At 41.9% G+C, this 11,567-nt stretch overlaps 1 pseudogene; it reads right to left on the bottom strand.

Moving 5' to 3' along the window:
• Nucleotides 1–10,794: 10,794 nt before the first annotated feature.
• Nucleotides 10,795–11,338, bottom strand: LOC132494244 (mitochondrial inner membrane protease subunit 1-like; annotated as a pseudogene).
• Nucleotides 11,339–11,567: the final 229 nt, after the last annotated feature.

Here is an 11,567-nt window from a genome sequence, read left to right as displayed (position 1 = left end):
AACTGTTTCTTGCATTTTGTCTATTCTATTTCCAAGATTTTGGATCATCTTTACCATCATTATTCTGAATTCTTTTTCAGATAGACTGCCTATTACCTCTTCATTTGTTAGGTCTGGTGGGTTTTTATCTTGCTCCTTCTCCTGCTGTGTGTTTTTCTGTCTTCTCATTTTGCTTATGTTACTGTGTTTGGGGTCTCCTTTTTGCAGGCTGCAGGTTCGTAGTTCCCGTTGTTTTTGGTGTCTGTCCCCTGTGGCTAAGGTTGGTTTAGTGGGTTGTGTAGGCTTCTTGGTGGAGGGGACTAGTGCCTGTGTTCTGGTGGATGAGGCTGGATCTTGTCTTTCTGGTGGGCAGGTCCACGTCTGGTGGTGTGTTTTGGGGTGTTTGCAGACTTTTTATGAATTGAGGCAGCCTCTCTGCTAATGGGTGGCGTTGTGTTCCTGTCTTGCTAGTTGTTTGGCATAGGGTGTCCAGCACTGTAGCTTGCTGGTCGTTGAGTGAAGCTGGGTGCTGGTGTTGAGATGGAGATCTCTGGAAGATTTTCGCCGTTTGATATTATGTGGAGCTGGGAGGTCTCTTGTGGACCAGTGTCCTGAAGTTCGCTCTCCCACCTCAGAGGCACAGCACTGACTCCTGGCTCCTCAATTTGGGATGATTTGTTGTCTATTCATGTATTCCACAGATGCAGGGTACATGAAGTTGATTGTGGAGCTTTAATCCGCTGCTTCTGAGGCTGCTGGGAGAGGTTTCCCTTTCTCTTCTTTGTTCTCACAGCTCCTGGGTCTCAGCTTTGGATTTGGCCCCGCCTCTGCGTGTAGGTCGCCGGAGGGCGTCTGTTCTTCGCTCAGACAGGACAGGGTTAAAGGAGCAGCCTCTTCGGGGACTCTGGCTCACTCAGGCCGGGCGGGAGGGAGGGGCACGGAGTGCGGGGCGAGCCTGCAGCGGCAGAGGTCGGCGTGACGTTGCACCAGCCCGAGGCGCGCCGTGCATTCTCCCAGGGAAGCCGCCCCTGGATCCCGGGACCCCTGCAGTGGCAGGCTGCACAGGCTCCCCGAAGGGCGGTGTGGACAGTAACCTGCGCTCGCACACAGGCTTCTTGGCGGCGGCAGCAGCAGCCCCAGCGTCCCACGCCCGTCTCTGGGCTCCGCGCTTTCAGCCGCGACTCGCGCCCGTCTCTGGAGCTCCTTTACGCGGCGCTCTTAATCCCCTCTCCTCGCGCACCAGGAAACCAAGAGGGAAGAAAAAGTCTCCTGCCTCTTCGGCAGCTCCAGAGTTTTCCCGGACTCCCTCCCGGCTAGCTGTGGCAGATTAGCCCCCTTCAGGCTGAGTTCTCGCCGCCAGCCCCAGTCCTCTCCCTGCGCTCTGACCGAAGCCCGAGCCTCAGCTCCAGCGCCGCCCGCCCCGGCGGGGGAGCAGACAAGCCTCTCGGGCTGGTGAGTGCCGCTCGGCACCGCTCCTTTGTGCGGGAATCTCTCTGCTTTGCCCTACCCAGGTATGTGGGGAGTTTCTTGCCTTTTGGGAGGTCTGGGGTCTTCTGCCAGCGTTCAGTAGGTGTTCTGTAGGAGTTGTTCCACGTGTAGCTGTATTTCTGGTGTATCTGTGGGGAGGAAGGTGATCTCCGCGTCTTACTCTTCCGCCATCTTACCCGGAAGTCCTAAATTGATTATCTTTTCTTTCAAGAGTTATATTTGTACCTTGCCTTATAACTTTATTTGCCCAGTCATTTAGATCTGTTTTTTTTTTTACATTTTTTATTGGTGTATAATTGCTTTACAATGGTGTATTAGTTTCTGTTCATAACAAAGTGAATCAGTTATACATATACATATATCCCCATATCTCTTCCCTCTTGCATCTCCCTCCTTCCCACCCTCCCTATCCCACCCTTCTAGCTGGTCACAAAGCACTGAGCTGATCTCCCTGTGCTATGCGACTGCTTCCCACTAGCTATCTATTTTATATTTGGTAGTGTATACTTGTCCATATATAGACTACCACTCTCTCACTTTGTCCCAGCCTACCCTTCCCCCTCCCAGTGTCCTCAAGTCCATTCTCTAGTGGTGCTGTGTCTTTATTCCCGTCTTGCCCCTAGGTTCTTCATTACAATCTTTTTTTCCCCTTTAGATTACATATATATGTGTTAGCATACAGTATTTGTTTTACTTTTTCTGACTTACTTCACTCTGTATGACAGACTCTAGGTCCATCCACCTCACTACAAATAACTCAATTTCCTTTCTTTTTATGGCTGAGTAATATTCCATTGTATATATGTACCACATCTTCTTTATCCATTCATCTGTCGATGGGCACTTAGGTTGCTTCTATGTCCTGGCTATTGTAAATAGAGCTGCAATGAACATTGTGGTACATGACTCTTTTTGAAATATGGTTTTCTCAGGCTATATGCCCAGTAGTGGGATTCCTGAGTCACATGGTAGTTCTATTTTTAGTTTTTTAAGGAACCTCCATACTGTTCTCCATAGTGGCTGTATCAATTTACGTTCCCACAAAGAGTGTATGAGGGTTCCCTTTTCTCCACACCCTCTCCAGCATTTATTGTTTGTAGTTTCTTTGGTGATGGTCCTTCTGACCAGTGTGAGATGATATCTCATTGTAGTTTTGATTTGCATTTCTCTAATGATTAATGATGTTGAGCATTCTTTCATGTGTTTGTTGGCAATCTGTATATCTTCTTTGGAGAAATGTTTATTTAGGTCTTCTGCTCATTTTTGGATTGGGTTGTTTGTTTTTTAATATTGAGCTGCATGAGCTGCTTATAAATTTTGGAGACTAATCCTTTGTCAGTTGCTTCATTTGCAAATATTTTCTCCTATTCTGAGGGTTGTCTTTTAGTCTTGTTTATGGTTTCCTTTGCTGTGCAAAAGCTTTGAAGTTTCATTAGGTCCCATTTGTTTATTTTTGTTTTTATTTCCATTTCTCTAGGAGGTGGGTCAAAAAGGATCTTGCTGTGATTTATGTTATAGAGTGTTCTGCCTATGTTTTCCTCTAAGAGTTTGATAGTGTCTAGCCTTAATATTTACGTTTTTAATCCATTTTGAGTTTATTTTTGTGTATGGTGTTAGAGAGTGTTCTAATTTCATTCATTTACATGTAGCTGTCCAGTTTTCCTGGCACCACTTATTGAAGAGACTGTCTTTTCTCCACTGTATAATCTTGCCTCCTTTATCAAAGATAAGGTGACCATATGTGCATGGGTTTATCTCTGAGCTTTCTATTCTGTTCCATTGATCTATATTTCTGTTTTTGTGCCAATGCCATACTGTCTTGATTACTGTAGCTTTGTAGTACAGTCTGAAGTCAGGGAGCCTGATTTCTCCACCTCCATATTTCTTTCTCAAGATTGCTTTGGCTATTTGGGGTCTTTTGTGTTTCCATATAAATTGTGAAATATTTTGTTCTAGTTCTGTGTAAAATGCCATTGGTAATTTGATAGGGATTGCATTGAATCTGTAGATTGCTTTGGGTAGTAGAGTCATTTTCACAATGTTGATTCTTCCAATCCAAGAACATGGTATATCTCTCCATCTATTTGTATCATCTTTAATTTCTTTCATCAGTGTCTTATACTTTTCTGCATACAGGTCTTTTTTCTCATTAGGTAGGTTTATTCCTCGACATTTTATTCTTTTTGTTGCAGTGTTAAATGGGAGTGTTTCTTTAATTTCTCTTTCAGATTTTTCATCATTAATGTATAGGAATGCAAGAAATTGCTGTACATTAATTTTGTATCCTGCTACTTTACCAAATTCATTTATTAGCCGCAGTAGTTTTCTAGTATCATCTTTAGGATTCTCGATGTATAGTATCATGTCATCTGCAAACAGTGACAGTTTTACTTCTTCTTTTCCAATTTGGATTCCTTTTATTTCTGTTTCTTCTCTGATTGCTGTGGTTAAAACTTCCAAAACTGTATTGAATAATAGTAGTGAGAGTGGACAACCTTGTCTTGTTCCTGATCTTAGAGGAAATGGTTTCAGAATTCACCATTGAGAACAATGTTGGCTGTGGGTTTTCTCATATTTGGCCTTAATTATGTTTAGGTAAGTTCATGCTATGCCTACTTTCTGGAGGGTTTTTATCATAAATGGGTGTTGAATTTTGTTGAAAGCTTTCTCTGCATCTGTTGAGATGATCATATGGTTTTTCTCCTTCAATTTGTTAATATGGTGTATCACATTGATTGATTTATGTGTATTGAAGAATCCTTGCATTCCTAAGATAAACCCCACTTAGTAATAGTGTATGATCCTTTTAATGTGCTGCTGGATTCTGTTTGCTAGTATTTTGTTGAGGATTTTTGCATCTATGTTCATCAGTGATATTGCTCTGTAGTTTTCTTTTTTTTTTACATATTTGTCTGGTTTGGGGATTAGGGTGATGGTGGATTCATAGAATGAGTTTGGGAGTGTTCCTCCCTCTGCTGTCTTTTGGAAAAATTTGAGATGGATAGGTGTTAGCTCTTCTGTAAGTGTTTGATAGAATTCACCTGTGAAGCCATCTGGGCCTGGGCTTTTGTTTCTTGGAAGTTTTTTCTTGTTTTGTTTTGTTTGCGGTATGCAGGCCTCTCACTGCTCTGGCCTTTCCCGTTGCAGAGCACAGGTTCTGGAGGCGCAGGCTCAGTGGCCATGGCTCACGGGCCCAGCCACTCCGAGGCATGTAGGATCTTCCCAGACTGGGGCATGAACCCATGTCCCCTGCATCGGCAGGCAGACTCTCAACCACTGCGCCATCAGTGAAGCCCTTGGAAGATTTTAAATCACAGTTTCAATTTCAGTGCTAGTGGTTTGTCTGTTCATATTTTCTATTTCTTCCTTGTTCACACTTGGAAGGTTGTGCATTTCTAAGAATTTGTCCATTTCTTCCAGGGTGTCCATTTTATTGGCATAGAGTTGCTTGTAGTAATCTCTCATGATCCTTTGTATTTCTGCAGTCTCAGTTGTTACTTCTCCTTTTTAATTTCTAATTCTGTCGATTTGAGTCTTCTCCCTTCTTTACTTGATGAGTCTGGCTAATGGTTTATCACTTTTGTTTATCTTATCAAAGAATCGGCTTTTAGTTTTATTGATCTTTGCTATTGTTTCCTTCATTTCTTTTTCATTTATTTCTGATCTGATCTTTGTGATTTCTTTCCTTCTGCTAACTTTGGTTTTTTTTTTCTTTTTCTAATTGCTTTAGATGTAAGGTTATGTTGTTTATTTGAGATGTTTCTTGTTTCTTAAGGTAGGCTTTTATTACTATAAACTTCCCTCTTAGAACTGCTTTTGCTGCATCCCATAGGTTTTGGGTCATCATGTTTTCATTTTCATTTGTTTCTAGGTATTTTTTGATTTCCTCCATGATTTCTTCAGTGATCTCTTGGTTATTAAGCAGTATATTGTTTAGCCTCCATGTGTCTGTATTTTTTAAAGTTTTTCCTTTAATTGATATGTAGTCTCATAGCATTGTGTTCAGAAGATACTTGATACGATTTCAATTTTCTTAAATTTACCAAGGCTTGATTTATGGCCCAAGATATGATCTATCCTGGAGAATGTTCCATGAGCACTTGAGAAGAACGTGTATTATGTGGTTTTTGGATTGAATGTCCTATAAATATCAACTAAGTCCATCTTGTTTAATGTGTCATTTAAAGCTTGTGTTTCCTTATTTATTTTCATTTTGGATGGTCTGTCCATTGGTGAAAGTGGGGTGTTAAAGTCCCCTACTATGACTGTGTTACTGTTTATTTCCCCTTTTATGGCTGTTAGTGTTTGCCTTAAGTATTGAGTTGCTCCTATGTTGTGTGCATAAGTGTTTACAATTGTTATATCTTCTTCTTGGATTGATCCCTTGATCATTATGTAATGTCCTTCTTGGTCTCTTTTAATAGTCTTTGATTTAAAGTCTATTTTGTCTGATGTGAGAATTGCTATTCCAGCTTTCTTTTGATTTCCATTTGCATGGAATATCTTTTTTCATTCCCTCACTTTCAGCCTGTATGTGTCCCTAGATCTGCAGTGGGCCTCTTGTAGACAGCATTTATATGGGTCTTGTTTTTGTATCCATTCAGCCAGTGTATGTCTTTTGTTTGGATCACTTAATCCATTTACATTTAAGGTAATTATCAATATGTATGTTCCAATAACCATTTTCTTAATTGTTTTGGGCTTGTTATTGTAGGTCTTTTCCTTCTCTTGTGTTTCCTGCCTAGAGTAGTTCCTTTAACATTTGTTGTAAAGCTGGTTTGGTGGTGCTGATTCTCCTACCTTTTGCTTCTCTGTAAAAGTTTTAATTTCTTTGTCAAATGAATGAGATCCTTGCTTGGTAGAGTAGTCTTGGTTGCAGGTTTTTCCCTTTCATTGCTTTAAGTATGTCCTGCCACTCCCTTCTGGCTTGTATAGTTTGTGCTGAAAGATCAGATGTTAACCTTAGGGGGATTCCCTTGTATGTTTTTTGTTGTTTTTCCCTTGCTGCTTTTAATATTTTTTCTTTGTATTTAATTTTTTATAGTTTGATTAATATGTGTCATGGTGAGTTTCTCCTTGGATTTATCCTGTATGGGGCTCTCTGTACTTCCTGGACTTGATTACCTATTTCCTTTTCCACATTAGGGTAGTTTTCAACTATAATCTCTTGAAATATTTTCTCTGTCCCTTTCTTTTTCTCTTCTTCTTCTGGGACCCCTATAATTTGAATGTTGGTTGTTTAATGTTGTCCCAGACGTCTCTGAGACTGTCCTCAGTTATTTTCATTCTTTTTTCTTTATTCTGCTCTGCAGTAGTTATTTCCACTATTTTGTCTTCCAGGTCACTTATCCGTTTTCTGCCTCAGTTATTCTTTTTTTTGATCCCTTCTAGAGTATTTTAAATTTCATTTATTGTGTTGTTCTTGATTGTTTGTTTGCTCTTTACTTCCTCTAGGTCCTTGTTAAAATTTCTTTTATTTTCTCCATTCTATTTCCAAGATTTTGGATCATCTTTACTATCATTATTCTGAATTCTTTTTCAGGTAGTCTGCTTATTTCCTCTTCATTTGTTAGGTCTGGTGGGTTTTTACCTTGCTCCTTCATCAACTGTGTGTTTCTTTGTCTTCTCATTTTGCTTAAGTTACTGTGTTTGGGTTCTCCTTTTCACAGGCTGCTCTTTCGTAGTTCCCATTGTTTTTGGTGTCTGCCCCAGTGGCTAAGTTTGATTCAATGGGTTGGGGTTGTGTAGGCTTCCTGGTGGAGGGGACTAATGCCTGTGTTCTGTTGGATGAGGCTGTATCCTGCCTTTGTGGTGGGCAGGTCCACGTCTGGCAGTGTGTTTTGGGTGTCTGTGACCTTATTATGAGTTTAGACAGCCTCTCTGCTAATGGGTGGGGTTGTGTTCCTGTCTTGCTAGTTGTTTGTCACGGGGTGTCCAGCACAGTAGCTTGCTTGTCATTGAGTGGAGCTGGGTCTTGGCATTGAGATGGAGATCTCTGGGATTTGTCACCATTGGATATTACGTGGAGCTGGGAGGTCTCTTGTGGACCAATGTCCTGAACTTTGCTCTCCCACCTCAGAGGCACAGCCCTGACACCTTGCTGGAGTACCAACCGCCTGTCATCTACATGGCTCAGCATAAAAGGGAGAAAAAAAGAAAGAAAGAAAGAAAGAAAGAAAGGAGATAAAATAAAATAAAAACGCTATTAAAATAAAAAACAAAAAATAATTATTAAAAAAAATTTAAGTAATTAAAAATAAGAAAGAAGAGAACAACCAAACCAAAAAAGAAACCCACCAATGATAACAAGCACTAAAGAGTATACTAAAAAAAAAAAAAAAAAAAAATACAATGGACAGATACAACCCTAAGACAAATGGTAAAAGTAAAGCTAAACAGATAAAATCACACACATAAGCATACACATACACACTCACAAAAAGAGTAAAATGGAAAAAAAAAATATCCTTGCCCCCAGAATCCACCTCCTCAATTTGAGATGATTCATTGTCTATTCAGGTATTCCAGAGATGCAGCGTACATCAGGTTGACTGTGAAGATTTAATCTGCTGCTACTGAGGCTTCTGGGAGATATTTCCCTTTCTCTTCTTTGTTGACACAGCTCCTGGGATTCATCTTTGGATTTGGTCCTGCCTCTGCATGTAGGTCGCCTGAGGACGTGTGTTCTTCGCTCAGACAGGACGGGGTTAAAGGAGCAGCTGATTTGGGGGCTCTGGCTCAGTCAGGCCAGGGGGAGGGAAGGGTATGGAATGCGGGGCGAGCCTGGTGCGGCCGAGGCCGGAGTGACAATGCACCAGCCTGAGGCACGCCGTGTGTTCTCCCAGGGATGTTGTCCCTGAATCACAGGACCCTGGCAGCTGCGGGCTGCACAGGCTCCTGGGAGGGGACGTGTGGATAGTGACCTGTGCTTGCACACAGGCTTCTTGGTGGCTGCAGCAGCAGCCTTAGCGTTCAGGCCCGTCTCTGGGGTTTGTGCTGATAGCCGCGGCTCATGCCCGTCTCTGGAGCTCCTTTAAACGGTGCTCTTAATCCTCTTTCCTCCTGCACCAGGAAACAAAGAGGCAAGAAAATGTCTCTTGCCTCTTCGGCAGGTCCAGACCTTTTCCCGGACTCCCTCCCATCTAGCAGTGGCGCACTAACCCCTTTCAGGCTTTGTTCACGCAACCAACCCCAGTCCTTTCCCTGGGATCCCACCTCCGAAGCCCAAGCCTAAGCTCCCAGCCCCCGCCTGCCCCAGTAGGTGAGCAGACAAGCCTCTCGGGCTGGTGAGTGCTGGCCAGTACTGATCCTCTGTGCAGGAATCTCTCCACTTTGCCCTCCGCTCCCCTTTTGCTGTGCTCTCCTCTGAGGCTCCAAAGCTTCCCCCTCTGACACCCACAGTCTCCGCCCGCAAAGGGGCTTCCTAGTGTGTGGAAACCTTTCCTCCTTCACAGCTCCCGCCCACTGGTGCAGGTCCCATTCCTATTGTTTTGTCTCTCATGTTCTTTTTTCCTTTGCCCTACCCAGGTATGTGGGGAGTTTCTTGCCTTTTGGGAGGTCTGAGGTCTTCTGCCAGCGTTCAGTAGGTGTTCTGTAGGAGTTGTTCCTCATGTAGATGTATTTCTGTTGTATTTGTGGGGAGGAAGGTGATCTCCACGTCTTACTCTTCCGCCATCTTGAAGCTCCTCCTCCTGGTTGTGTTTTAATTCATGTATCTGGTCCTTTCATACCATTGAATCTCCATCTGTTACGTCTTTATTTGCATCTCCTCTTGGCCACTAGTACATAACCTCAAGTCATTTTTCTGAGTAGAGTATATGGGTTGTACACCTTCTGAAGATTTGAATATTTGATTTTCCTCTTATCTCTATATGAACGGACACTTTACTGAGTTATAGAACTCAGTATTGTGTTCTATACTGTGTTATGTTCATTACTGACTCAGTGTTATAGTTATTTCTCTTAAAAATTAATGATTCCCTTTTCTTTTGGCACTTAATATTGCAAAGAAGCTGTCTGACTCGTCTGTTTTTTAAAATAATTTTTCCTCATAGATGATCTGGAGGACTGGATGTTGTTGGATAATGTTATTAATTCAATCATTCAGTAGCCTGAATAGGGTAGGGAGGGAATGGGGGTCACATGTGGGTCAGGAAGGTGGGAAATCTATACGTTTGTCTCAGAAGTTGTGTTTCCACTCTTTGCTGAAATTATTGTACCTGAGGCCAGATATTTTACATTTGGCATTTTGTTTAGCCTGACCACTAACTCCAAGTACACAAGGTAGGTATAGCTTTCTCTAGGATCTTCCCCAGAGACTTTACCCTCCAGACTGGGAGAGTGACTTGTCATTTTGGAGGGCTGTCCCTCTACAGTGTTCCCAATTATTTCTATTGTAATTTGGGAATGCATTTTAATGTATCAGGAAGGTAAAATTTTGGATGAGAGAAAACTTGGAGCGAGCTTCATGGGCCTCCCTGCTCCATATATGCTGCAGTTGGGGCCCGTACAAATGTGCCTCCACAACAAGTGGCCTCCATCTTTCTCACCATCCTTCCTGCTCTGTCAGAGTGGGATTGAGGGTCCTGCCTCCTTCCCCATTTCAGGAAATGTTTCTCCAGGTCAAAATGCGTCGACTCTGCTATCGAGAATCCAGGTGCAGCAAGCTGAGTTGCTGCACAGTTTTCTGCTGTACCCAGGGCTTGCTTTTCCCACCTGCCCCAGCCTCTGAATCCACAGATTCATCCAATGCCACACTCACCTTTTGCCCTCATCCCTCATTATTAGGGATTGCTGGTGAAACTTGTCAAGATTTGCTTTACTCTCTTCCTGTAACCATGCACTTCCAGGGAGAACTGAATTGGTTTTTAGTGAGATCTTCTGATCCTGTTTATCCTTTTACCTTATAGGTCAGATAATCTTCCTTGTTTGTTGACAACATGCCTTACTTTCAGTACTGAAGAATAGTTTCCTATATTTTACTTTTATGATTTTGTCTGTGTCTGGGAAGAGATTTGAAACTAGTTGTTCCACTGTTACCTTCCCTAGAATTTAAAAGATTAAGAAGAATTTTTACATAAATTGCAGTTCATCTCCTTCTTAAGAATAAGAAAGATTTCTTTGCAAATTCTTCTCAGCATGTGGCTTAGCACATTCATTTTCAATTGATTTATATTAGCTTTCTTTAGACTTGCCCCCCTTCCCCAATTTGGGAGTACTTGGTTTTTATTTTTTGAATAGTATTTTGTTGGTAAGTATATGATTTCAGTGACAATAATAAATTCACTTGAACAGGAGACAATAAGCAAGTCAAAGAATAAATGCTTGCTAATCATTGTAAAATCTGTGGCCATTAAGGCCTTCAGGTAGAAATCCAAATCACTCAGAGGCCAAATCTTAAAGAAGACACATCCTCTTATTAGTCCACATGGAAGAGGTCCAATGTGCCTTCAATCTGTAGAATTGTGTAGATTCCCACCTTCTAAGCAAACATGATCCATTGGTACATAATTATAGCTTTTAAAGAAACCTGATGGACTATTGCTGAGGATTTTGTCTCCTTTCAAACCAATTACTCTTTTACAAATATTTGATTTTGTATCACTTGGGCTTTTTGCAATCACAGTGTCACCCTTTTAGATGTCATAAAAATGTCAATTAAGATTCTCTGCAAATTTGCAAATATTTTAACCTCTGAATTTTGAATTGTAGGCTCCATTGATAGTCCAGAATACATGACAGCACCACCAACATGTTCAAAAACACAATGAGCTACACAGTTATACTGAACAGTATAGCCAACAAGTTGAAGGGTTTTTCCCAGAAGACCATGAAGCAGAGACTTCATGTAGACTCTGCCACCATTGGCCATAACTCTATTCTGCAATACATTCAATTTTTCAAGTAGTTTCAGGGCTTCTAAAAATAAACATCTAAAGCATGTCTCAAAACATATATGGGTGATGTGTAGTTTCAGGATTTCTCTGGCCCCAAAGAAGCCCAGGAAGCTCTCATCCAGGACTCAGGTGGTCCTTTCTCAGAAGGCTGGTCCTCCACAATGATCTAACCATGATAGCTCTGAAGAGGTTAGTTGTGTGCCT

This window comes from Mesoplodon densirostris, chromosome 7 (genome assembly GCF_025265405.1).
Source record: "Mesoplodon densirostris isolate mMesDen1 chromosome 7, mMesDen1 primary haplotype, whole genome shotgun sequence".
NCBI lineage: Eukaryota > Metazoa > Chordata > Mammalia > Artiodactyla > Ziphiidae > Mesoplodon > Mesoplodon densirostris.
Note: the sequence above shows the minus strand (reverse complement) of the source record. Positions and strands in the feature narration are given on the sequence as shown.